The sequence below is a fragment of the Anomaloglossus baeobatrachus genome, chromosome 1 (genome assembly GCF_048569485.1).
Source record: "Anomaloglossus baeobatrachus isolate aAnoBae1 chromosome 1, aAnoBae1.hap1, whole genome shotgun sequence".
Classification (NCBI taxonomy): Eukaryota; Metazoa; Chordata; class Amphibia; order Anura; family Aromobatidae; genus Anomaloglossus; species Anomaloglossus baeobatrachus.
In genome coordinates this window covers 902,353,377-902,378,395 of record NC_134353.1, presented here as the reverse complement: position 1 = coordinate 902,378,395, position 25,019 = coordinate 902,353,377, and the positions used below count along the sequence as shown (strand labels likewise).

Below are 25,019 nucleotides of genomic sequence, written 5' to 3'. Positions count from 1 at the left end.
AGAAATGTTTGCGGCCGGTTATCTCTATCACGGCAAGTGTTATATGTGTAACTGAGTCCAACGTTGTATCTGATCAGCATTATGTATCAGAGCGTACAGGGAGAACACGGCCGCCCTCCTTTCCTGCGGATAGTCGATCTGTCTTCTATAAATAGCCTGTGGTTAATAGAACATGACTGCTCCGATCAGGAAAATGGAAGGTGAAAGTGCGGCCAATAACAGGGTGATATTATGACAGACAACTTAACAAGATATACACTGTGTGCAGAATTATTAGGCAAATGAGTATTTTGATCACATGATGCTTTTTATACATGTTGTCCTACTCCAAGCTGTATAGGCTGAGAGCCAACTAATAATTACGTAAATCAGGTGATGTGCATCTCTGTAATGAGGAGGGGTGCGGTGTATTGAGATCAACACCCTATATAAGGTGTGCTTAATTATTAGGCAACTTCCTTTCCTTTGGCAAAATGGGTCAGAAGAGAGATTTGACGGGCTCTGAAAAGTCCACAATTGTGAGATGTCTTGCAGAGGGATGCAGCAGTCTTGATATTGCCAAACTTTTGAAGCGCGGTCACCGAACAATCAAGCGTTTCATGGCAAATAGCCAACAGGGTCGCAAGAAGAGTGTTGGGCAAAAAAGGCGCAAAATAACTGCCCATTAATTGAGAAAAATCAAGCATGAAGCTGCCAAGATGCCATTTGCCACCAGTTTGGCCATATTTCAGAGCTGCAACATTACTGGAGTATCAAAAAGCACAAGGTGTGCCTAACTCAGGGACATGGCCAAGGTAAGGAAGTCTGAAAAACAACCACCTCTGAACAAGAAACATAAGATAAAATGTCAAGACTGGGCCAAGAAATATCTTAAGACTGATTTTTCAAAGGTTTTATGGACTTATGACATGAGAGTGACTCTTGATGGGCCAGATGGATGGGTCAGAGGCTGGATCAGTAAAGGGCAGAGAGCTCCACTCCGACTCAGACGCCAGCAAGGTGGAGGTGGGGTACTGGTATGGGCTGGTATCATCAAAGATGAACTTGTGGGACCTCTTCGGGTTGAGGATGGAGTGAAGCTCAACTCCCAAACCTACTGCCAGTTTCTGGAAGACAACTTCTTCAAGCAGTGGTACAGGAAGAAGTCGGTATCGTTCAAGAAAAACATGATTTTCATGCTGGACAATGCTCCATCACATGTATCCAACTGCTCCACAGCGTGGCTGACTAGTAAAGGTCTAAAAGATGAAAAAATGATGACATGGTCCCTTGTTGACCTGATCTGAACCCCATAGAGAACCTGTGATCCCTCATAAAATGTGAGATCTACAGGGAGGGAAAACAGTCCACCTCTCGGAGCAGTGTCTGGAGGCTGTGGTGGCTGCTGCACGCAATGTTGATTGTAAACAGATCAAGCAACTGACAGAATCTATGGATGGTCGGCTGCTGAGTGTCATCAGAAAGAAAGGTGGCTATATTGGTCACTAATTTTTGGGGGTTTTGTTTTTGCATGTCAGAAATGTTTATTTCTAAATTTTGTGCAGTTATATTGGTTTAAGTTGCCTAATAATTCTGCACAGTAATAGTTACCTGCACAAACAGATATCCTCCTAAGATAGCCAAATCTAAAAACACCCCATTCCAACTTCCAAAAATATTAAGCTTTGATATTTATGAGTCTTTTGAGAACATAGTCGTTAATCAATAATAAAAAAAAATCCTCTAAAATACAACTTGCCTAATAATTCTGCACACGGTGTACTGTGATAACATATACAGTGCCTTGCAAAAGTATTCATACCCTGTAAACCTTTCCACCTTTTTGTCACATTGCTCCCACAAACTTAAATGTATTTTATTGGGACATAAAGTAGAAAATATTTGTACAGTGTAAAAGAAATGATACCTGGTTTTCCAAGTATTTTAAAATTATAAATCTGAAAATTGTGATGTGCATTTGTATTCAGCCCCCTGTAGTCTGATGCCCCTAAAAAAAATCCTCTTTGACCATTTGCCTCCAGAAGTCACCTAATTAGTAAATTGAGTCCCCCTGTGTGTAATTTAATATCAGTATAACTACAGCTGTTCTGTGAAAGCCTCAGAGGTTTGAGAACATTAAGATTAAACAGTATCATGAAAACCAAGGAACACACCAGACAGATCAGGGATAAAGTTGTGGAGAAGAGTAAAGCAGGGTTAGGTTATAAAATAATAGCCCAACCTCTGAACATCTCTCGGAGCACTGCTCAAGCCATCATCCAAAATAGAAAGAGTATGGCACAACTGCAAACTGACCAAGACATGGCTGTCCACTTAAACTAACATCCCAAAAAGGGATCACTTACTAGAGAAGCCGCCAAGAGGCCCATGGTCACTCTGCAGAGATCCACAGCTCAACTGGAAGAATCTGTCCACAGAAACACTATTCGTTGAATACTCCACAAATGGGGCTTTTATGAAAGAAAACCATTTTAAAGCACGCCATAAGAAGTCCAGTTTGCAAAAATCCAAGTAGGTGACATAGCTGGAAAGTGCTCTGGTCAGATGAGGCCACAGTTGAACATTTTGGGCTAAATGCAAAACACTATGTGTTGTGGAAAGTTAACATTACACATCACTTTGAAAACACCATCCCCACCGTGAAACATGGTGGTTGCAGCATTATGCTGTGGGGTGACTTTTCTTCAGCAGGGGCAGGGAAGCAGGTCAGAGTTGATGGGAAGAGAGATTGAGCTAAATACAGGGCAATCCTGAAGGAAAACCTGTTAGGGGCTGCAGAAGACTTGGGACTGGGGCTTAGGTTCACCTTCCAGCAGGACAGTGACCCTAAACATTCTGCCAGAGCTACAATGGAGGGTTTAGATCAGAGCATATTCATGTGTGCCAGCCACAGTCCAGACCTAAATCCCATTGAGAATCTGTAACAAGAAATGACAATTGCTGGTCTCAGATGCCTCCATCCATTCATACTGTGTGACAGCAATTTTGCAAAGACGAATGGGCAAAAATTTTAGCCTCTATATGTACAAAGCTGGTAGAGACTAATCCCAAAATGCTTACAGCAGGTGGTCCTATAAAGTTTTGCTAATTCTTGATATCCACCTAAGACTCAAGTTTCGGAGGAGCCCATGCAGATTGAGGTGACTCAGTCCCATCAACAACAAGGTTTCGAGCTACTAAAGGATCTATCTAGCTACTTTGGAGAGTCTAGACATCAGATTCGTGCCTGCCCAAGACAACCGCTGCCAGGTAGGAATACGGTTGCCCGCGTAGGCACACAGGTATTTCCCTATGATTCTGCAAAATGATTGCTGCCTGTTTGTTTATCTTATCTGTAAAAGTCCGTGTGCATTGAGGCCTTTATTGACTTTGGTTCCGTAGCTAATTTTGTCGATGCAAAAGTGGCAAAAGGCCTTTACTACAATAAGGTTTGCCTATGAAAGCCAAAGCTATTGATGATGCACTTCTCACCCAGGGTTTGTCAATAAAGAGGTGTCCCTGCTTGTCGGAGCTTTACCACGGCTGTGGTTTTGGGCAGACACTAGAATTACGTCACCAGTAGGCACAAGGTTCTTTTTTTTTTTGGTTGGCAAAAAAGATGGTGGTCTCAAACCATCTATTCAGGGGAGGTTGCAGGGATCACGATCGCGACCAGGCCTGGGGTTGCAGGGGGCCCAGTGGGCTCTGCTTCAGCTGGATGTGCATATCAGGCCGCATATCCAGCTGAAATGTATCGCAGTGCAGAGACCCACCAACAGAAACCGGCGGCTTTCATCAGCGTCCCCGTGACTGAGGTGGCGCATGACAATGACATCATGCATTGTCGCCGATGAGAGCTGCCGGCCACTGTGGGCCAGCTATAGAGGAGGACGCCATGCAGCATGGGAGCCGGGGAGGTGGTGAGTACAGTATATACCAGGAGGGGGACAGTATATATCAGGAGGGGCCCAGGAGAGCAACATATATACCAGCAAGGGGACAGTATATACCAGGGAGGGGACAGTATATTCCAGGAGGGGAACATATATACTAGGAGGGGGACAGTATATACCAGTAGAGGCCCAGGAGGGAGACAGTATATACCAGGAGAGGAACAGTATATACTAGGATGGGGGACATATTTACTAGGATGGGGACATTACAGGATGGGGGCATATATACCAGAATGTGTACCATATATACCAGGATTGGGACATATATACCAGAATGGGGAACATATATAACATGAAGTAGACCAAGATGGGAGGCATATATATCAGGAAGTAGCCCAGGATGGGGGACATTAAAATAGGATGGAGGACATTATTATATAATGAGGGGGGGCAACTTGTATGTCTATATAGGCTTTAGAACACTAAGGGGTACTTTACTTTGCACGCTGCGACATCGCTAGCATTTGCTAGCGATGTCGAGCGCAATTGCACCCGCCCCCATCGCACGGCCGATATGTGGTGATCGCTGCCGTAGCGAATATTATCGCTACGGCAGCGTCACACGCACATACCTGCCCTGCGACGTCGCTGTAACTGGTGAACCGCCTCCTTTCTAAGGGGGCGGTTCGTTCAGCGTCACAGCGACGTCACAGCAGCGTCACTGAACCGCCGCCCAATAGAAAAGGATGGGGGGGAGGAGATGAGCGGCCGGAACATGCCGCCCACCTCCTTCCTTCCTCCTTTTCCGGTGGACGGAGGTAAGGAGATATTTGCCGTTCCAGCGGCGTCACACATAGCGATGTGTGCTGCCGCAGGAACGACAAACAACATCGTACCTGCAGCAGCACCGATATTAAGGAAATCAACGACGTGTCAACGAGCAACGATTTTGCACGTTTTTGCGCTCGTTGATCGACGCTCATTTGTGTTACACGCTGCGATGTCGCTACCGGCGCCGGATGTGCGTCACTAACGACGTGTCCCCGACGATATATCGGCAGGGATGTCGCAGCGTGTAAAGTACCCCTAATTGTATACATACACATACATGCATCTGACCAACATGCGGGGATGGGGGTGCCCAGGTCCAAATTTTGCACTGGGGCCCATCAAACTCTAGTTACGCCACTGCATGTATTGACTACCAGAAACTGTAAAGAATCCATATCCCCTTTCGGTCATCCCTGATCCCTACAACCAACAGTTGGGAGTCCGTTGGTCTCCGAGCTTAATCTCAGGGGAATGAGTGGAAAACAGCGTTGAATATACCTGAGGGACACTAGGAGTATCTTTCGGGCCAAGTAACACACCATGTCTTTTTCCAAATTTTGTGAATGACAAATTTAGAGATATAAGTGGTCAATATGACATTGTTTTTCCAGATGACATGTATGAATTGTACTCCAAATGTGTTTTCCTATGATTTATCTTGTCTGCGAAAAGCTTCTTAATGGATACTTCCAACGTCCAAACCATTAGGGAGGTGCAACCCAAATCTTGGAAGACTTTGCAATGCATTTTTGGTTTTGCAAATTACTATCTGAAGCTTATGTAAAAAGTTTCCAATATGGCCAAACCGCTAACTGATATAACTAAGAATGGAGTTGATGTGTTTCATTGGAAATCTGTCCGTATCTTCTCTGACTTAAAGGAATTTTCCTCATCTGACCCTGAATTGGTTCAGTCTCTGAGGTTGGAGTTGGAGAGTTGTTATTACAAAGTACTACGACTCTGAATTCTGTGCCTGAGCCAAAATGCCCCGAATCAATACCACCAGACTTTTCCAGTCCTCACCTACTCCTAAAAGTCCTTGAAACCACCCCTCTATGCACTTCATTACTGATCTGCCATCCTCGAAAGGTAAAGGGTACTTCTCACATAGCGAGATCGCTGCTGAGTCACGGTTTTTGTGACGCACCAGTGACCTCATTAGCGATCTCGCTGTGTGTGACACTGAGTAGCGATCTGGCCCCTGCTGTGAAATCGCTGATCGTTACACACAGTGATGGTTCATTTTTTGGACGTTGCTCTCCCGCTGTGAAGCAAACATCAGCGTGTTTGACAGCGAGAGAGCAACGATCTGAATGTGCAGGTGTGACGCCCTGGGCAAGCCAGGGGTCACAGGTCACAACACCACCACACCCCACACTCCAGGTAGGCACATCACAGCTAAACTACAAATCCTTGTTGCCTTCCTCCAGAGGCTGATGATTCACACCAGGGGGTGGGCCAGGCGGTTGGCTCCGCCCACCAAGGAGATCACAGCTCTGGAGGCGGGAAGTACCAGGCAGTTAAGCCCAGGCAGGGCAAGAGTGGAGTCTAGCTGAGGGCTAGAGAGGAGTAAACAACTAAGTGAAAGTAGAAAAGTGGAAAAGGAGGAAAGCAAGTGAGGTGACAAGAAGGAAGGAAAGCCTGAAGGTCCAGCTTTGTGTAGGGCCAGATCAGCAAGGTCAGCGACGGCGGTGACCGTCTGGAGTGGGACCGCTTGGAAGTTCCTGGAAGGACCCCGTTGGCTGTGTGCCCGGTGGTCTGGAGCAGTGTTCCGAAAGACAGTCAGCACCAGGGCAGGGGCCTCTCGGACCCCGGCAAGGCTAGGAGTCGCCAAATTTGCCGAATCCGTCAGCGAAGGGGACGTAGACCCCCCAGCAACCAAGTCCCGATTGAAGGCAACAGCTCAACCTGAAGCAGAGAGACATCGCCACCGCCAAGGCACCAGTTTCTCAGGGCCAGCGCCTGCGGGCAAAATGTAGAGCTCCTCCGGCCCAGATTGTAGTCGGGGAGCGGGTAACCGGAGGGAATCCACCGCTACCACAAGTCAACCATAGGTGCAAGGAAGAGGGACATCACCGTCACCTACCGGGAGTGCAGGTGCAGCCGTCTGTGGGACCGTCCTACCAGCCGTTTGGTTTACCGTACAAACTGTGTCCGTGTCTCAGGCTGAGTGAGTACCACAGTGCCGCAAGGCACAGCGCTGCCCCCGCGTCCCTGTGCCACCAGGCCCCGCACCTCACAAACCATCACCGGGCCCCGGGATCACCAACCCCTGCCCACGGAGGGGCAACACAACACCTGGCTGCTCCGCATCACCATCCCCGGGACCCCCGCATTGAGCAGCGGTGGTGAAATCACCACAACCGTGGGTGGCGTCACGAACTATAACAATCCCCGCACCCAACAAACCCCTTTCACTCACGGGTGAGGAGTGCCGCTCGAGAAACCCCCGGGATCCGGCCTACGGCTCGAGCCACCACTGAGCAGCGGCCGCCGGACCCGAGCAGAAGGGGGCGAGCGCGGTGTGCTGACACCCTCCTCCCCGCCCGCGACACAGGGAGCAGGGAGCCGGCTTCTGGCAGCCTGCGGTAAGCTGTAACGAAGTGCTTTGCTTGGTTACCCGATATTTACCTTGGTTACTACGTCCGCCGCTCTCAGGCTGCCAGTGCCGGCTCCCTGCACACGTAACCGGAGTACACATCGGGTAAATAAGCAAAGTGGTTGCTTATTAACCCGATGTGTACTCTGGCTAGGAGTGCAGGGAGCCAGCGCTAAGCGGTGTGTGCTGGTAACCAAGGTAAATATCGGGTAACTAAGCGCTTGGTTAACCAATATTTACCTTAGTTACCAAGCGCAGCATCGCTTCCACGCGTCGCTGGGGGTTGCGAGCTGGTCACTGGTCGCTGGTGAGATCTGCCTGATTGACAGCTCACCAGCGACCATGTAGCGACGCACCAGCGATCCTGACCAGGTCAGATCGCTGGTGGGAACGCTGGAGCGTCGCTAAAGTGTGACGGTACCCTAAGACTGTTGTTTGGCTGGTGGTGGACAGATTCAACAAACAGTGTCACCTTGTCCTTGTGTCCAAGTTACCTACCTCTCTTAATTTCCCAGAGGAGCATGGCAGCTATAAGACTTCTCACTGGCAGCCAGATTGGTTTGTCAGTCTTCACAAGGAGAAATGTTTTGCCCTTAGACCCCACTACAGTCCCTGACAGAAGTTCTGTCGCTTATCCATGTTATGTAAATAAAAGCTTATAACATGACTTTAAATTCATCCATTGGTTTTATAAATTACTCTTTTGAAAGCTGAAACCCTCCCAAATTTGGTTTAGGTTATGAAAATAAAGTTGCTGCAAAGCTGAAATATTGATCATTTAATGAACACAGAAAGGTCAGATTTTGGCAAGACAAAAGTTTTGTCGCCTTGTCATATAATGCACCCAATCCTAGTTTACATCCTCACCTGTGCTCACTAAATGATCGGGTAATTAGTGGGTGTGTATAAAAAGAAACCCAGCACCCCAGACCTTTACTTGAACTGCAACTTGACCTTTGACAACATGCCAAAAATCCACCCTGCGACCAAAGCCTTGATTATCAAGAGGCTGAAGACCAGATCCACTGCAGAGGTGGCTGGCACCTTGAATGTGTCTCAGCGTCAAGTACAAAGAATTAAAAAACTTGGGGTACAGGATAATGACACTGACACTTGGAGTACAGGACAATGACACTTCTGGTACAGGATAATGACACTGACACTTGGGGTACAGGACAATGACACTTCTGGTACAGGATACTGACACTTGGGGTACAGGATACTGACACTTGGGGTACAGGATACTGACACTTGGGGTACAGGATACTGACACTTGGGGTACAGGACAATGACACTTTTGGTACAGGATACTGACACTTGGGGTACAGGACAATGACACTTCTGGTACAGGATACTGACACTTGGGGTACAGGACAATGACACTTCTGGTACAGGATACTGACACTTGGGGTACAGGATAATGACACTTGGGATACAGGATACTGACACTTGGGGTACAGGATAATGACACTTGGGATACAGGATACTGACACTTGGGGTACAGGATACTGACACTTGGGGTACAGGACAATGACACTTTTGGTACAGGATACTGACACTTGGGGTACAGGACAATGACACTTCTGGTACAGGATACTGACACTTGGGGTACAGGACAATGACACTTCTGGTACAGGATTCTGACACTTGGGGTACAGGACAATGACACTTCTGGTAAGGATTCTGACACTTGGGGTACAGGATAAGGACACTTCTGGTACAGGATACTGACACTTGGGGTACAGGATAAGGACACTTCTGGTACAGGATTCTGACACTTGGGGTACAGGATAAGGACACTTCTGGTACAGGATTCTGACACTTGGGGTACAGGATAAGGACACTTTTGGTACAGGATTCTGACACTTGGGGTACAGGATACTGACACTTGGGGTACAGGATACTGACACTTGGGATACAGTATACTGACACTTGGGGTACAGGACACTGACACTTGGGGTACAGGATAAGGACACTTCTGGTACAGGACACTGACACTTGGGGTACAGGATAAGGACACTGACACTTAAGGTAACAAGCTGCAGAAGACTTGATTGCTCATGAATTATCCAAAATGCTACTGTGAGCTTTCACTAGGGGGCGGTAGCTAGCTAAGAATTCTGCTGTTAACCTAGATAGGACTTGTATAGAAGCACAGACACCTGTTTCTTGCTGCCTTATCTAAAGAAACATGTCCTCTGCTGGCGGGAGGGCTGGAGGCGCTATAGCTCATAAATATGAAGATTTAGCGCTACAGGAGCAAAATAGTGATTTTATCTGATCTGGTGCATGCTGTCCTGTAAGCAATACTACACTATCAGGAGCTCAGTTTCAGGTTTTGTTTCCCATAGAAAACACCGCATGAACTGGTGACTGGTTCACTCTAAAAATATTAGTGTCAGAAGCTCCCCCTAGTGGCGCTACAGGCAGAAAGTATTTTCATTGTTGAATTCCAAGGCACTATACTGTTACTACGGTAATGTGTAAGGAGAGAGCTCTGTGTGCAGTATTATATGTGGAGAGAGCTCTGTGTGCAGTATTATGTGGAGAGAGCTCTGTGTGCAGTATTATATGTGGAGAGAGCTCTGTGTGCAGTATTATGTGGAGAGAGCTCTGTGTGCAGTATTATATGTGGAGAGAGCTCTGTGTGCAGTATTATGTGGAGAGAGCTCTGTGTGCAGTATTATATGTGGAGAGAGCTCTGTGTGCAGTATTATATGTGGAGAGAGCTCTGTGTGCAGTATTATATGTGGAGAGAGCTCTGTGTGCAGTATTATGTGGAGAGAGCTCTGTGTGCAGTATTATATGTGGAGAGAGCTCTGTGTGCAGTATTATATGTGGAGAGAGCTCTGTGTGCAGTATTATATGTGGCGAGAGCTCTGTGTGCAGTATTATATGTGGAGAGAGCTCTGTGTGCAGTATTATGTGGCGAGAGCTCTGTGTGCAGTATTATATGTGGAGAGAGCTCTGTGTGCAGTATTATATGTGGCGAGAGCTCTGTGTGCAGTATTATATGTGGAGAGAGCTCTGTGTGCAGTATTATGTGGAGAGAGCTCTGTGTGCAGTATTATATGTGGAGAGCTCTGTGTGCAGTATTATATGTGGAGAGAGCTCTGTGTGCAGTATTATATGTGGAGAGCTCTGTGTGCAGTATTATATGTGGAGAGAGCTCTGTGTGCAGTATTATATGTGGAGAGCTCTGTGTGCAGTATTATATGTGGAGAGAGCTCTGTGTGCAGTATTATATGTGGAGAGCTCTGTGTGCAGTATTATATGTGGAGAGAGCTCTGTGTGCAGTATTATATGTGGAGAGAGCTCTGTGTGCAGTATTATATGTGGCGAGAGCTCTGTGTGCAGTATTATATGTGGAGAGAGCTCTGTGTGCAGTATTATGTGGCGAGAGCTCTGTGTGCAGTATTATATGTGGAGAGAGCTCTGTGTGCAGTATTATGTGGAGAGAGCTCTGTGTGCAGTATTATATGTGGAGAGCTCTGTGTGCAGTATTATATGTGGCGAGAGCTCTGTGTGCAGTATTATATGTGGAGAGAGCTCTGTGTGCAGTATTATGTGGAGAGAGCTCTCTGTGCAGTATTATATGTGGAGAGCTCTGTGTGCAGTATTATATGTGGAGAGAGCTCTGTGTGCAGTATTATATGTGGAGAGAGGTCTGTGTGCAGTATTATATGTGGAGAGAGGTCTGTGTGCAGTATTATATGTGGAGAGAGCTCTGTGTGCAGTATTATATGTGGCGAGAGCTCTGTGTGCAGTATTATATGTGGAGAGAGCTCTGTGTGCAGTATTATGTGGCGAGAGCTCTGTGTGCAGTATTATATGTGGAGAGAGCTCTGTGTGCAGTATTATGTGGAGAGAGCTCTGTGTGCAGTATTATATGTGGAGAGCTCTGTGTGCAGTATTATATGTGGCGAGAGCTCTGTGTGCAGTATTATATGTGGAGAGAGCTCTGTGTGCAGTATTATGTGGAGAGAGCTCTCTGTGCAGTATTATATGTGGAGAGCTCTGTGTGCAGTATTATATGTGGAGAGAGCTCTGTGTGCAGTATTATATGTGGAGAGAGCTCTGTGTGCAGAATTATATGTGGCGAGAGCTCTGTGTGCAGTATTATATGTGGCGAGAACTCTGTATGTAGCATATATGGAGAGCTGTGTGCAGTATTATATATGGAGAGCTGTGTGCAGTGTTCTATATGAGGAGCTGTGTGCAGTATTATATATGGAGAGCACTCTGTATGTAGCATATATGGAGAGCTGTGTGCAGTCTTATATATGGAGAGTGCTCTGTGTGTAGAATATATGGAGAGCTGTGTGCATTTTTATTTATGTAGAGCGCACTGTGTGTAGTATATATGGATAGCTCTGTGTAGTATTCTATATGGAGAGCTCTGTGTGCAGTATTATATATGGAGAGCACTCTGTATGTAGCATATATGGAGAGCTGTGTGCAGTATTATATATGGAGAGTGATCTGTGTGTAGTATATATGGAGAGCTGTGTGCAGTATTCTATATGGAGATCTTTGTGTGCAGTATTATATATGGAGAGCACTCTGTATGTAGCATATATGGAGAGCTGTGTGCAGTATTATATATGGAGAGCGCTCTGTGTGTAGTATATATGGAGAGCTGTGTGCAGTATTATATATGGGAGCTGTGTGCAGCATATATGGAGAGCTGTGTGCAGTATTATATATGGAGAGTGCTCTGTGTTTAGTATATATGGAGAGCTGTGTGCAGTATTATATATGGAGAGTGCTCTGTGTTTAGTATATATGGAGAGCTGTGTGCAGTATTATATTATTATTATTTATTATTATAGCGCTATTTATTCCATGGTGCTTTACAGTGAAAGTATGCTCTGTGTGTAGTATATCTGGAGAGCTGTGTGCAGTATTATATATGGAGAGCGCTCTGTGTGTAGCATATATGGAGAGCTGTGTGCAGTATTATATATGGAGAGCGCTCTGTGTGTAGTATATATGGAGAGCTGTTTGCAGTATTATATATGGGAGCTGTGTGCAGCATATATGGAGAGCTGTGTGCAGTATTATATATGGAGAGTGCTCTGTGTTTAGTATATATGGAGAGCTGTGTGCAGTATTATATTATTATTTATTATTATAGCGCTATTTATTCCATGGTGCTTTACAGTGAAAGTATGCTCTGTGTGTAGTATATCTGGAGAGCTGTGTGCAGTATTATATATGGAGAGCGCTCTGTGTGTAGTATATATGGAGAGCTGTGTGCAGTATTATATATGGGAGCTGTGTGCAGTATTATATATGGAGAGTGCTCTGTGTGTAGTATATATGGAGAGCTGTGTGCAGTATTATATTATTATTATTTATTATTAGAGCGCCATTTATTCCATGGTGCTTTACAGTGAAAGAAGGTATACGTACAACAATCATTAACATTACAAAACAGACCGGTACAGGAGGAGAGAGGACCCTGCCCGCGAGGGCTCACAGTCTACAGGGAATGGGTGATGGTACAATAGGTGAGGACAGAGCTGGATGCGCAGTGGTGTACTGGACTGAGGGTTATTGTAGGTTGTAGTCTTGTTGGAAGAGATGGGTCATGAGGTTCCTCTTGAAGCTTTCCACGGTAGGGGAGAGTCTGATGTGCTGAGGGAGAGCGTTCCAGAGTATGGGGGATGCACGGGAGAAGTCTTGTACGCGATTGTGGGAAGAGGAGATGAGAGAGCAGTAGAGAAGGAGATCTTGTGAGGATCTGAGGTTGCGTGCAGGTAGGTACCGGGAGACTAGGTCACAGATGTAAGGAGGAGACAGGTTGTGCATGGCTTTGTATGTCATGGTTAATGTTTTGAACTGGAGTCGTTGGGCGATGGGAAGCCAGTGAAGGGATTGGCAGAGTGGCGAGGCTGGGGAGTAGCGAGGGGAGAGGTGGATTAAGCGGGCCGCAGAGTTTAGGATAGATTGGATGTGTGCACGAGTGTTGTAAGGGAGGCCACAGAGCAGGAGGTTGCAGTATTATATATGTAGAGCTGTGTGCAGTATTATACATGGGAGCTGTGTACAGTATTATATATTGTATGTAGAGCTGTGTGCAGTATTATATGTGAGAGCTGTGTGCAGTATTATATATTTAGAGCTGTGTGCAGTAGTATATATGGGAGCTGTGTGCAGTATTATATACTGTATGTAGAGCTGTGTGCAGTATTATATATGGGAGCTGTGTGTAGTATATATGGGAGCTGTGTGCAGTATTATATACTGTATGTAGAGCTGTGTGCAGTATTATATATGGGAGCTGTGTGCAGCATTATATGTGAGAGCTGTGTGCAGTATTATATACTGTATGTAGAGCTGTGTGCAGTATTATATACTGTATGTAGAGCTGTGTGCAGTATTATATGTGAGAGCTGTGTGCAGTATTATATATGTAGAGCTGTGTGCTCCCTGTGGATTGTCCTGTGGTGATCCCTCGCACGGCCCGGCTGCCGCTCACTGATGTCACCCTGCGTTGCTCTCATTCCTCTGCACATTTCTGACATATCTCAGTCTCTGGTTCTAGCGCCCTATTCACCGCTCTTCTGCTAGGACTACATTTCCCGGCGTGCCCCGTGGTGCTGCTGGACCCACGTGGTTCCGTGTAGGGGCGGCGCCGTGACGTCACGCTCCTGCATTCCCTGTGTCAGGCTGGGGCTGTCGGCCAGTGTCAGGGAGCAGCGGCCGGCGCTTCCGGGAGCTCACAGCTCGGTGCTCAGGTACGTACCCGCCTGTGCCCGGCGTTACCGGCACCCTGCTCCCCGGGCTGCGGCCTGGCCGGCGGGTGGTGGCTGCCCCATGTGGACGTGGCTGTGCCCGGCTGGGCTGCTGCTCCCTGCTGGGGTCCTCCCTTTGTTTACCAGGCTGTGAGTGCCAGCTGTGTGACCTGTGACCCCGGGGGTGGGTGTGCCTGGTATTGGGGGAAAGCACGTCCTCTGCAGTCTGCACTGAGCACCAGGGCAATGAGCACCAGGGCACTGACCAGGGACATCACAACTTATTTCTGCAAACTTTCCTGCTTTTATGAGCCCCCTCATGCTGCTTTGTCGTGACCCGTGCCTCCCGATGCCGCTTTGTCGTGACCCGTGCCCCCCGATGCCGCTTTGTCGTGACCCGTGCCCCCCGATGCCGCTTTGTCGTGACCCGTGCCCCCCGATGCCGCTTTGTCGTGACCCGTGCCCCCCGATGCCGCTTTGTCGTGACCCGTGCCCCCCGATGCCGCTTTGTCGTGACCCGTGCCCCCCGATGCCGCTTTGTCGTGACCCGTGCCCCCCGATGCCGCTTTGTCGTGACCCGTGCCCCCCGATGCCGCTTTGTCGTGACCCGTGCCCCCCGATGCCGCTTTGTCGTGACCCGTGCCCCCCGATGCCGCTTTGTCGTGACCCGTGCCCCCCGATGCCGCTTTGTCGTGACCCGTGCCCCCCGAGGCCGCTTTGTCGTGACCCGTGCCCCCCGACGCCGCTTTGTCGTGACCCGTGCCCCCGACGCCGCTTTGTCGTGACCCGTGCCCCCCGACGCCGCTTTGTCGTGACCCGTGCCCCCCGACGCCGCTTTGTCGTGACCCGTGCCCCCCGACGCCGCTTTGTCGTGACCCGTGCCCCCCGACGCCGCTTTGTCGTGACCCGTGTCCCCCCCACGCCGCTTTGTCGTGACCTGTGCCCCCCCACGCCGCTTTGTCGGGTACTGAGCCCCCCTGACGCCGCTTTGTCGGGTACTGAGCCCCCCTGATGCCGCTTTGTCGGGTACTGAGCCCCCCTGATGCCGCTTTGTCGGGTACTGAGCCCCCCTGACGCCGCTTTGTCGTGACCCGTGCCCCCCGACGCCGCTTTGTCGTGACCCGTGCCCCCCGACGCCGCTTTGTCGTGACCCGTGCCCCCCGACGCCGCTTTGTCGTGACCCGTGCCCCCCGACGCCGCTTTGTCGTGACCCGTGCCCCCCGACGCCGCTTTGTCGTGACCCGTGCCCCCCGACGCCGCTTTGTCGTGACCTGTGCCCCCTCACGCCGCTTTGTCGTGACCTGTGCCCCCCCACGCCGCTTTGTCGTGACCTGTGCCCCCCCACGCCGCTTTGTCGGGTACTGAGCCCCCCTGACGCCGCTTTGTCGGGTACCGAGCCCCCTGACGCCGCTTTGCCGGGACCCGTGCCCCCTCCCCCCGACGCCTCTTTGTCGGGACCCGTGCCCCCCCCTGACGCCTTTTGTCGGGACCTGTGCCCCCCGACGCTGCTTTGTCGGGTACCAAGCCCCCCGACGCCTGTTTGTCGGGACCCGTCCCCCCCCTCAGTGATTTTGACAATAGTCAACAATTACAAAATAAAGTATTTTAGAAAGTTGCAAAACTTTTTACTATGCATTTATTAGTTTGGCTGGCTCCGGCCTGGTGGCTGCTGCCCGTCTACCCTACTGGTGGCATCATGGCATGTGTTACTCTGGGAATTTTTCATTTTCGGGGCACCCACCAATGTCTTGTATATTGCCTTTGGGGTTATTGTCTGAAGTTTGTATCCCCCCCCCTAAGATCTTGTTGTTGGCTGTATCAGGTGGGCACTAGTTGTGGCCATTTGAAGCAATGTGACTTTTGTAACAATTGTGATACTTATGTATCGTTAATTTAAAGTGGTATGCACGTGATAACCAATAAGTGCAGGGGGTGAAACCAATGACCCTCCCGAACTGGACCTAGATTTGTTTTAAAGGGATTGTCCACTTTTCATTCTTAAATGCTTTCATTTTGGGTTAAGAATCGTATTTGCAATATTTTGTACCGTTCGCCTCCTATAGTGTTAAACTTTCTATTGTTTGCTGCAGAATGAGTTAACTGAGGATTTGTCAGTGAGCTTATTGTCAAAGTCTGATAGGGATTTTATAACTCTCATCAGTCTTTTTCTGAGTTCCTCACAGCTGTTTTATGACCACTGGGAAACAAAACCTGTAAAAGCCAAACGCTGGGTAATTTAATGAGTTGCAAAAGTGATGTTTAGCTCCAAATACTTCTAAGAAAAATAAGTGGCCCCAAAGGTGGATAACCCCTTAAAGTGCAGCTTTACTACCCCCACAATAGAGCTGGTGGTTGGGGCAGCCGGGGGCCGGCGGTTGGGGCGGCCGGGGGCCGGCGGTTGGGGCGGCCGGGGGCCGGCGGTTGGGGCGGCCGGGGGCCGGCGGTTGGGGCGGCGGTTGGGGCGGCCGGGGCACTAAGTGACCTAGTCCAGCTGGGCACAGAGGACACCAGGGCATCACTAGGGATGGGCACTGTGGGTACAAGTGACACACAATGCCACCCAATTCATGGTAAACTGTGCCGTTTTGTGTGACGCCCTGGACTAGCCAGGTAGTCACATACATAGCAACGCACCCCCACCCTAGGTAATCACACCAGCCAAACCAAAAACCCTTGTTGCCTCCCTCCAGAGTCTGATGTCCACACCAGGTGGGGCGGAGCCAGGCGGTTGGCCCCACCCACCGAGGAGTTCACAGGCCTGGAGGCGGGAAAAGGGACAGTTCATTCTTGGAGGTGAAAGTGAGAGGAGTGAACACTTGAGGTGTCTGGGTTGGAGCCCAGGCACTGACAGCAAGGTTGGCAGACGGTGGTGGCCGTCTGCAGGAGTTGGTGGAACTCCGCAGAACCGTAAGGACCGGGGTCGGGCGTCGGCCCGCCGGTACCGGACCGGGAAACGGAGTGAAGCTAAGCACACAGGCAGGGCCATCGGACCCCGACCAGGCTTGGAGCCGCCATCAATGGTCAAATCCGAATGTGACAGGAACCCCAGGGGTTTCCCAACTACTAGGTCCCGATTGAAGGCAACCGTCCACCCAGAGAGGATATACAGCCACCGCCACAGGCTAGAGATCCAAGGGCCAGCGCCTGCGGGCAAAACGGGCTCCTACGGCACCTATACGCCGGGGAGCGGACTACCGGTGGGCAACCACAGGAGTCAAGAGCATCTTCACAGGTGCAGGGAAAGACAGCCACCATCAGCCGTCCGGGGAGAGCACAACAACAACACTGCAGCCGGCTGCAGGACCCGTCCATCCGGCCGTTTGGTTTACCTACGACTCTGTCAGTGATTGTCTGAGTGAGTACACCAGTGCCGTCCGGCACCGCGCCGCGCAGTCCCTGCAACCCTGCACCCCAGCCATCCAGCCTCCCCGTTACACCACCGGGCCCCGGGATCACCAACCCCCCCTACCCACGTAGGGGACAACATCTCAGCTGCACCCTACCATCTCTCCCGGGATCCCCGTCACCAGCAGCGGTGGTGCCATCATCACCACGTCCCGTGGGTGGCGTCACGAACAATCTCCCTAAACATACCATCCCCATTTCACTCACGGGTGAGGAGCGCAGCTTGAGTCCCCGGGTCTGGTCCACCGCTCGAGCCACCGAGCAGCAGCAGAAGCCCCGGACTCGAGCGCGGTGAGCGCGTCCCCTCCGCCTGCGACATTTGCTGCTCTTTTCTTGGCCATGTGGCACTTGCTTCGAGGGTTTATTCAGTTTGCTTTTCTCCTCTCATATCATGGTTTTCAAATGCAAGTCATCAAAAAAAAAAAAGAGAATTGTATGGCGCCGGGTAGTCATAGCGTCGAGATAAATCGGTGTCCTGATCCGCAGCAAAGCCATGGAAACGTGACGTGCAACTTCAGCGTAGCTTAAATAAGTATTTGGGGAAATGATATCCATAGTGTTCCCACCATACAGGTGTCACGGCCAAAGAGCGCTCTTTGGCACGTAGGGCAAGTGGGGAGCCACAACCGCAGCAAGAAAGGGACAAAAAGGCAGAAGTGGTTGTTGATGACCTGTGTGACCCATCCAAGAAATAGTTGATAGCTTCAGTTTGTGAGGGTCTGACTCGTGGAAAACCATGTGGACAGGGCTCAGAACTGCCCCTGTGGCCTCTTCATTCATTAGTTCGCTGTCTGTGGGCCTGTCAGAGGTGTCTGAGTGTTGCACTCTTCCATCTCCAGCAGTGACCCCTGCCCACTTCCATTTAGTATCTGATCATTTGGGGGGGGACCACTTTTGCGACCACCTGCTACTGTACAACGGCTGCACTTCTTGTTTCCATCACAGGGCATACAGTGTGTACTCCATTACACAGACGATTAGTGTTGGTGCCGAGTGTCGGACCCCGCCAATACAATATTCATGTGGGTTTCTGGCTCCCTGACTCTGCATTGTTGTGATCAGAGACACCCCCCCGACTCTGCATTGTTGTGATCAGAGACACCCCCCCGACTCTGCATTGTTGTGATCAGAGACACCCCCCCCCGACTCTGCATTGTTGTGATCAGAGACACCCCCCCCCGACTCTGCATTGTTGTGATCAGAGACACCCCCCCCGACTCTGCATTGTTGTGATCAGAGACACCCCTCCCGACTCTGCATTGTTGTGATCAGAGACACCCCCCCCGACTCTGCATTGTTGTGATCAGAGACACCCCCCCCGACTCTGCATTGTTGTGATCAGAGACACCCCCCCCGACTCTGCATTGTTGTGATCAGAGACACCCCCCCCGACTCTGCATTGTTGTGATCAGAGACACCCCCCCGACTCTGCATTGTTGTGATCAGATGATCAGAGACACCCCCCCCGACTCTGCATTGTTGTGATCAGAGACACCCCCCCCGACTCTGCATTGTTGTGATCAGAGACACCCCCCCCGACTCTGCATTGTTGTGATCAGATGATCAGAGACACCCCCCCCGACTCTGCATTGTTGTGATCAGATGATCAGAGACACCCCCCCCGACTCTGCATTGTTGTGATCAGATGATCAGAGACACCCCCCCCCCGACTCTGCATTGTTGTGATCAGAGACACCCCCCCGACTCTGCATTGTTGTGATCAGAGACACCCCCCGACTCTGCATTGTTGTGATCAGAGACACCCCCCCCGACTCTGCATTGTTGTGATCAGAGACACCCCCCCCGACTCTGCATTGTTGTGATCAGAGACACCCCCCCCGACTCTGCATTGTTGTGATCAGAGACACCCCCCCCCGACTCTGCATTGTTGTGATCAGAGACACCCCCCCCCGACTCTGCATTGTTGTGATCAGAGACACCCCCCCCGACTCTGCATTGTTGTGATCAGAGACACCCCCCCCGACTCTGCATTGTTGTGATCAGAGACACCCCCCCCGACTCTGCATTGTTGTGATCAGAGACACCCCCCCCGACTCTGCATTGTTGTGATCAGAGACACCCCCCCCGACTCTGCATTGTTGTGATCAGAGACACGCCCCCGACTCTGCATTGTTGTGATCAGATGATCAGAGACACCCCCCCCGACTCTGCATTGTTGTGATCAGAGACACCCCCCCCCGACTCTGCATTGTTGTGATCAGAGACACCCCCCCCGACTCTGCATTGTTGTGATCAGATGATCAGAGACACCCCCCCCGACTCTGCATTGTTGTGATCAGATGATCAGAGACACCCCCCCCGACTCTGCATTGTTGTGATCAGATGATCAGAGACACCCCCCCCCCGACTCTGCATTGTTGTGATCAGAGACACCCCCCCGACTCTGCATTGTTGTGATCAGAGACACCCCCCGACTCTGCATTGTTGTGATCAGAGACACCCCCCCGACTCTGCATTGTTGTGATCAGATGATCAGAGACACCCCCCCCCCCCGACTCTGCATTGTTGTGATGAGAGCCCCCCCCGACTTTGTATTGTTGTGAACAGTGGCATCTAACACCACCGGAGCTGAAAGCAGCTGATCTGTTGGTGCGTGGGACCCCCAGCATATGGATGACTTAGATTTGTCAATATCTAATTCCCTGACAGATGTTTTAAAGGGAATCTGTCACCAGGTTTTTGCCACCTAATCTGAGAGCAGCATAATGTAGGGGCAGAGATTCTGATTCCAGCAATGTGTCACTTACTTTGCTGCGTAGTGTAGTTTTGGTAAAATCGTTATTTAATCAGCAGGAGATTATCATTACAGGACTACTTGGTGTGCTGCAGGTAGTCCAGCGTATTCATGAGCTCTGTATAACTGCTAGATCTGCAGCAGAGAAAATGACAGTAAACAGCTCAGTAAGTGACACATCACTGGAATCAGGGTCTCTGTCTCTACATATTGCTGCTCATATGGGGGAGCAAAAACCTGGTGACAGATTCCCTTTAAGGAGGCAGGGTGTTGGATTATTGCATAATCACTTGTCTTGTGTAACAGACTTTCTGGATTATTGGAATTTCTCGTTCTGTCTCATTGCACTCTTTGTATAGCATCACATGGCCGGACTGGGCCGGGTTAGGAGGACTGTTGGTTCTGTGACCTTTTCCCGGCCCGGATGCCTGTCATTTCTTGATATCATGCTATCCTGCACGCGTTTAATGCCAGCATACACTGTTACAGGAGCTAAATATACACTGGGGCGATGGCATCTAAAGCCGCCAGGGGCGTTGTGCCCATTGTGAAGATTGGCGCAGCAGCTCTGTGCTGCTGGGAGGATTGGCGTTTGGGCAGAATACCCAGGACCCGTATGAGTCGCCCCTTCTCTCTGCCCGCGGCTTTGTGTTGCCTAGATCCGAAGCCATGATTGATGCCAGTGTCCCTGCACCTGCCACACTGGACGCTGCGCACAGCAGGGGGCCGACCGCAGCACAGATCCCATCCAAGCTGCCATCCTCAAAGGGGGAAGACGACAGAATCAGAGTCTTGTCACTTGTACCCCAGCAATGTGGCCGTGGGGAGCCCAAAGACCACCCGCTGAGCTTTACCTGTTCCCTCACTCCCACCCATTCATTCTCTGCCCGCTGCCACCTCATAAGGCGGCTCAGGGGACCCCCTGTCCACATCTGTACATGTTTTAGAAGTGGGACCCCCCGACCATCAGACATAAACACTGGAACTCCTACTTGCATTCTCCCAGATGTAGAATCGGCCGCCTGTATAGTGATGGGCTCTCCCTGCCTGTACGCGGCTTTCCTTCTGCAGACCCCATGGAACAATTAAGCAGGATTTCTTATAGGGGTCTCCACGTTTAGTCACCGTGGTCATGCACAGTGACTGCTAGCAGGCTTTACTTTAGGATATTAATGGGATTTGCAGATTGTTTGCTCATGTGATGAGTAGGGAAATTGTTCTGCCATTTACAAAGTGTCTGCTTGCTGTCAGAAAATGAGACCGTATACTGATCACATGTGGTGACTGAGAACGTGTTTTGCACAGCTTTGTCTAGCACAATATATTCAGGGACTGTGCTGATGTTCATACCTTCTTTATTTTTAGTAGGTGGTGATGATTTTTTTTTATCAGCATTCTACCAGCACTATTGGTGCTGGACCATTCATTCCCTCCCTTTTCAGCATGTATTGCTGCAGACCATTGGCTTGACTACCCCGAGCTGACAGCCTGCCTCTGTTATACCTGTATAGTGTGTGACAGGCAGGAGAGAAAGAACCGAGGTGCAAAGACCCCTCGCTTCCTGCCGATGGACATAGACCCGTCCCTTCACTTCCTGCCGATGGACATAGACCCGCCCCTTCACTTCCTGCCGATGGACATAGACCCACCCCTTCACTTCCTGCCGATGGACATAGACCCGCCCCTTCACTTCCTGCCGATGGACATAGACCCGCCCCCCTTCTTTTCCTGCCGATGGACATAGACCCCCCCCTTCACTTCCTGCCGCTGGACATAGACCCGCCTCTCATCTTCCTGCCGCTGGACATAGACCCGCCTCTCATCTTCCTGCCGCTGGACATAGACCCGCCCCTCATCTTCCTGCCGCTGGACATAGACCCGCCCCCCATCTTCCTGCCGCTGGACATAGACCCGCCCCCCATCTTCCTGCCGCTGGACATAGACCCGCCCCCATCTTCCTGCCGCTGGACATAGACCCGCCCCCCATCTTCCTGCCGCTGGACATAGACCCGCCCCCCATCTTCCTGCCGCTGGACATAGACCCGCCCCCCATCTTCCTGCCGCTGGACATAGACCCGCCCCCATCTTCCTGCCGCTGGACATAGACCCGCCCCCATCTTCCTGCCGCTGGACATAGACCCGCCCCCATCTTCCTGCCGCTGGACATAGACCCGCCCCCCATCTTCCTGCCGCTGGACATAGACCCGCCCCACATCTTCCTGCCGATGGACATAGACCCGCCCCTTCTTCCTGCCGATGGACATAGACCCGCCCCTTCTTCCTGCCGATGGACATAGACCCGCCCCTTCTTCCTGCCGATGGACATAGACCCGCCCCTTCACTTCCTGCCGATGGACATAGACCCGCCCCTTCACTTCCTGCCGATGGACATAGACCCGCCCCTTCACTTCCTGCCGATGGACATAGACCCGCCACTTCACTTCCTGCCGATGGACATAGACCCGCCACTTCACTTCCTGCCGATGGACATAAACCCGCCACTTCACTTCCTGCCGATGGACATAGACCCGCCACTTCACTTCCTGCCGATGGACATAGACCAGCCACTTCACTTCCTGCCGATGGACATAGACCCGCCACTTCACTTGCCGCCGATGGGCACAGAGCCGCCCCCCCACTCGCCGCCGGTGGGCACAGATCCGCCCCCCCACTCGCCGCCGGTGGGCACAGATCCGCCCCCCCACTCGCCGCCGGTGGGCACAGATCCGCCCCTCCACTCGCCGCCGGTGGGCACAGAGCCGCCCCCCCACTCGCCGCCGGTGGGCACAGAGCCGCCCCCCCACTCGCCGCCGGTGGGCACAGAGCCGCCCCCCCACTCGCCGCCGGTGGGCACAGAGCCGCCCCCCCACTCGCCGCCGGTGGGCACAGAGCCACCCCCACCCCCCAACACACTTGCCGCCGGTGGGCACAGAGCCGCCCCCCCAACACACTTGCCGCCGGTGGGCACAGAGCCGCCCCCCCAACACACTTGCCGCCGGTGGGCACAGAGCCGCCCCCCCAACACACTTGCCGCCGGTGGGCACAGAGCCGCCCCCCCAACACACTTGCCGCCGGTGGGCACAGAGCCGCCCCCCCTCACACTTGCCGCCGGTGGGCACAGAGCCGCCCCCCCACTTGCCACCGGTGGGCACAGCTGCCCCCCCCCACACTTGCCGCCGCTGGGCACAGACCCGCGCCCCCCTCCCGCCCCCACATTTCCTCCTGTCGATGGATATAGACCCGCGCTCCCGACTTTCAAGCCACAAGTGTAATTCTGGGTAAAAAATACACATTGCAATTTTATAAGGCCACCAGGTGACTCTAATAGTGCATTTTATACTGGCCAATAATCAGGAATGGGCGGACCTAATAACACTCGTTTCCCAATAATCGTACCTTGTAGACAGGCACCAGCCACCCAACAGACTAGCAAAGTCTCATGCTCATTCGTCAGGTGAAATGATTTTGCTTTAAACTCCTCATTCTCGGCAGCACATCGTCCTGTGTAGGCAGAACACGTGCTGCCAAAACAATGAAATTCTATGATTTTTCTTGGAATTATATATAATTACCTATTATTAGATAATGTAAACTATATATACCGCTGTGTGTGTATATATGTATATATTTATATATAATATAAATAATTTGTATATGTGTGTGTATAACGGGGGCTGTCTGCGCATTTCAATACCTCAGCCAGCCCCCTTCTGTCCCTGCCGGTTAATGAACAAGGGGGCTGGCTTAGCACTTTAAATCAGCAGCCATCTCTGCTCCGGTTGTTTCGGACTCTAACACCAGCCAGGTAGTAGCGGGTGTGAGGCGGAGCAATATTGCTCCCTTTCGATGTGAACGTTGCTGAACACCCCCCCCCCCCCCCCCATCCACTTTAAGGACCTTTAAATCCAATTAATATCCATCCCCTTTATTAGGGCCACAGCCCTGCTGCTGGATGACTGCACTCATCATGCTGCTGGAGCTTGGCTGTGCCGTTCTCTATTAATTGCAGGTTTTGCCGCAGTTACGGATGGGCTACCTCCCTCTTTATGTATAGTCGCTGCCTTTGATCCGTTTTTATGATGTGTAAGTATTATGTGTGATATTAGGAGCGTCGCGTGACTCCCATCCTCCTCCGGGTGGCTTGTGCGTCCTCATAAAGTACAGACTGATGGAGAATTATGAGGAAGACTGGCACCTGTGGCCGACATTGAGTGGACGTGATACCTGCGCACCCCTGCTGCACCCACGTAGGACAGCGCTGGTAAAAACGAGGACTTTTGCAATCGACTGCTTACTAAAATTTGCTCCTGTTCTTGAGATATTAGCACTTTTTGTTTACAGCCTATTGCCTAGGAGACCGACCACCGCTGCTGCTGTCTAGCTTGTAAGCGAGGCGCTGAAGGTGGTCTGAGATTAGGAGGTACTGTGGGCGGTACGGTGGCTCAGTGGTTAGCACTGCAGTCTTGCAGCGCCGGGGTCCTGGGTTAAAATCCCACCAAGGACACCATCTGCAAGGAGTTTGTATGTTCTCCCCGTGTTGTGTGGGTTTCCCCCGGGTTCTCCGGTTTCCTTCCACACTCCAAAGACGTACTGATAGGGACTTTAGATTGTGAGCCCCAATGGGGACAGTGTTGCCAATGTATGTAAAGCGCTGTGGAATTAATAGCGCTATATAAATTAATAAAATTATTATTATTAATTATTACCAGTGCTCTCCTGGGATTTTAGCCAGGTTCTAATCAGTGCTTACAAGCTCTATAGAACCCAACTTGTAAGCACTGTTCTACTGGCTAGCAGCAGTGGTCGGTCTCCAAGGC

General features: G+C 50.9%; 1 protein-coding gene across 1 annotated transcript in view; it reads left to right on the top strand.

Moving 5' to 3' along the window:
• Window positions 1-13,942: 13,942 nt before the first annotated feature.
• The window catches only part of CTIF (cap binding complex dependent translation initiation factor), a 225,439-nt gene continuing 214,362 nt past the window's right edge, over window positions 13,943-25,019 (top strand). Inside the window, 1 exon segment of the mRNA XM_075327260.1 lies at window positions 13,943-14,045. The gene's annotated coding sequence lies outside the window, so the exon portion shown is untranslated.